General features: G+C 34.7%; 1 non-coding gene across 1 annotated transcript; it reads right to left on the reverse strand.

Moving 5' to 3' along the window:
- Nucleotides 1-411: 411 nt before the first annotated feature.
- TRNAT-CGU (transfer RNA threonine (anticodon CGU)) lies at nt 412-483 on the reverse strand. Its single transcript has one exon. It is a non-coding gene; the product is annotated as a tRNA-Thr (tRNA).
- Between the last annotated feature and the right edge of the window lie 3,208 nt (nt 484-3,691).

Consider the following 3,691-nt stretch of genomic DNA (forward strand, 5'->3'; position numbering starts at 1 on the left):
ACGAAACTCAAAATATAAGATTATTTAGGGCCAAATTAAAGAAGTACCTACTATCACACGCCTTCTATTCTGGACGTGAATTCATGAAAATCAAAAGGGCTTTATGATATTGATACTGAAACTGTGTGTTGTACTAGTAGACTTTATTGTAAAACTCTTCTATATATGTTTCAACTAGACTGTGACTATAAATTAACACTTTACAATAATATTAAGTTCTTTGACTTGTTCCATATTCTAGCTGTGAAGCAATTTAGGAACACCATGGAATGATAATAAATAATACATTAGTACACATCCTGATTAATTATAAATTGGTATTGATGTTCTCATCGTTTCAGCACAGATTTTACCCTTGTACATTATCAAGTCTAACGATTGTTATGTAAATCGATAATTAAAAATTAACTGTGCCCCTTGTGAGGTTCGAACTCACGACCCCTGGTTTACGAGACCAGTGCTCTACCACTGTGCTAAAGAGGCAGACGCTCTCTTATGCTCCATACTAAAGACGTCTCGAACAAAGGTTAATTACAAAATAATTAGATCGAGGCTCTGTAATATTATGTATATAGATTAAATTTATACTAATTGCTAATGTGTATGTTTTCACGGATTCTTCATGGCGATTTCCAACTTCGCTGTAACCTACAGTGTAAACCAAGGGATACTGGTTAGAATTTTCCATGCAGGGCAGTGTTATAGAATTACAACGATGTTTTCTACTGCCTTACTTACTTAATTACTGGCTTTTAAGGAACCCGGAGGTTCATTGCCGCCCTCACATAAGCCCGCCATTGGTCCCTATCCTGAGCAAGATCAATCCAGTCTCTATCTTCATATCCCACCTCCCTCAAATCCATTTTAATATTCTCCTCCCATCTACGTCTCGGCCTCCCCAATGGTCTTTTTCCCTCCGGCCTCCCAACTAACACTCTGTATGCATTTCTGGATTCGCCCATACGTGCTACATGCCCTGCCCATCTCAAACGTCTGGATATAATGTTCCTAATTATGTCAGGTGAAGAATACAATGCGTGCAGTTCTGTGTTGTGTAACTTTCTCCATTCTCCTGTAACTTCATCCATCTTAGCCCCAAATATTTTCCTAAGCACCTTATTCTCAAACATCTTTAACCTATGTTCCTCTCTCAAAGTGAGAGTCCAAGTTTCACAACCATAAAGAACAACTAGTAATATAACTGTTTTATAAATTCTAACTTTCAGATTTTTTGACAGCAGACTGGGTGATAAAAGCTTCTCAACCGAATAATAAGAGGCATTTCCCATATTTATTCTGCGTTTAATTTCCTCCCGAGTATCGTTTATATTGTTACTGTTGCTCCCAGGAATTTGAATTTTTCCACTTCTTCAAAGGATAAATTTCCTATTTTTATATTTCCATTTCGTACAATATTCTGGTCACGAGACATAATTATATACTTTGTCTTTTCGGGATTTACTTCCAAACCTATCTATTTACTTGCTTCAAGTAAAGTTCCCGTGTTTTCCCTAATCGTTTGTGGATTTTCTCCTAACATATTCACGTCATCCGCATAGACAAGCAGCTGATGTAATCCGTTCAATTCCACTGCTTTCTTATACTAATACTTCATTATGCCGTACACGTTGACTTATGGTCGGCACCAAATCTTGTGATTCTTTTTCATCACTCCTTCAGTGGAACGTTAGCCATGGTAAAAACAGGGTGTTAAAAGGTGTCCAATATTTCAGGAGGTGATAGTATGCATCAAAACAACAAAATACTGTCTAATAAACATGGGTCCTACAACACATACTTTCTGAGATCTGAAAACTTGTTCAGAGGAGGTACTCAATGTAACGTACATTCATGGCAATGCATTCCTCTGCCCTACAATACGGCAGACTGCCAGATAATCATACCGTAGTTGATGCCCCTGGCATGGAATAATGATACGTCGCAAGGAATACTGAAAACAAAAGTCTGGTTGCGCTTGCGATTATGATTTCCGCATAATGACATTGAACCGTAGAATGAATATAACAATTCCTAATAATGTAAGAGTCGTTAGGCAGATTAATCAACCATTTCAGTCTGGACTTAAAGACAGAACTACAACAATTATTTAAGCATGTCAGTAAACTAGTGATTCAGAAAATTGAAAAATACGAGTTACATGGTTCATATTAATTGTTTGTAAATTTAAATGAATTTGTCAACCCTGCAAATTGTACAGATAAATGTTGATAGTATTAATGCGCTCAAAGAAAGGGTTAAAACTAGAGCTGTTGATCGATCAAAATATTGAATCGATTAACTATTTGAATTTAATCTATTAATCGATAGGTTAATTGAGTTTTGATCACCTACCCTGTTCAACATTTACTCGGAGCATTTAGTGAAGAACTATTTTCATGAACATGGCAGAAGTGATAATATACACTAATAATAAATCTGTAGCCGAAATTTTTCTGGTAATTTTCGATTTTCCAAAAATAATTGGTCCTAACACATATAATTAACCACCCTGAAACCGAAAATCACATTTCTGAAATTTTTGTTTGTATGTCTGTCTGTATGTTTGTTACCTTTTCACGCGATAATGGCTGAATCGATTTCGATGAAAATTGGAATATAAATTAAGTTCGTTGTAACTTAGATTATAGGCTATATGGCATTCAAAATACGTTATTATTTAAAAGGGGGGTTATAAGGGGGCCTGAATTAAATAAATCGAAATATCTCGCTTATTATTGATTTTTGTGAAAAATGTTACATAACAAACGTTTCTTTAAAAATAATTTCCGATAAGTTTTATTCTTTACAAAACTTTGATAGGACTGATATTTAATGAGATAAATGAGTTTAAAAATTAAAATAACGCCATCTAAGACGGTGCAAAGAATTAAGAACAAATGACTTCGTCTATAAGGGGCCTTGGACAACAACAATCGAAACAGGGGCCTTGGACATCAACAATCGAAAGCTATTAAACATAGCCTACAGAGGATATTTCTGTGTTTGTATGAAGTAATATCAGAAGCTAAATTAACCGATTTGTATCATTAATTATTATTTCACCATTGGAAAGTGTAGTTTCTCTAGATGGACATAATGCTATAATGTTATTAGAGTAAAGTCTGAGTAAATCGAGGACAGGTAAGATTAAAATAGGTTCTTATGCACAGAAAATTTGATAGGCTATTTTGTAAATTCGTTTTCTGTATTTCTTAAAATAATATTTATGTACACTCATTTTTATCTCAGAGAATTAACGAACAACGAGAGTGTATTGATTTAGTATGCGGTAATAGTACGTTAGCTTAGCAATCGATTATTTTATAATTCATATTTTAACTATGCTCAATTGAATCGTGTTAAAATACATAAAATATATATGCAATAAATGCAATGCAAAAAAATTGGATAATGAGCGAAGCAGATTATCTTGCGCTGTTGTAAAAGTTGTTCCCTGGATCAAACGTCCTATTTTAATTACGTAATTAGTTTATATTTATTTCTAACAGGTGCAGCGGAGCGCACGGGTACGGCTAGTAGGAAGAATAAAGTGTATAAGATTTGCTGATGATATGGCGTTGTTAGCAGAAGAGGAGACGATACTTAGAGATATGCTACTGGAACTAAATGACAGCTTTGAGCAGTATGGAATGGAGATAAGTGCCAACAAGACGAAGACCATGGTCATAGG

The sequence above is a fragment of the Periplaneta americana genome, chromosome 3, assembly GCF_040183065.1.
Source record: "Periplaneta americana isolate PAMFEO1 chromosome 3, P.americana_PAMFEO1_priV1, whole genome shotgun sequence".
Classification (NCBI taxonomy): Eukaryota; Metazoa; Arthropoda; class Insecta; order Blattodea; family Blattidae; genus Periplaneta; species Periplaneta americana.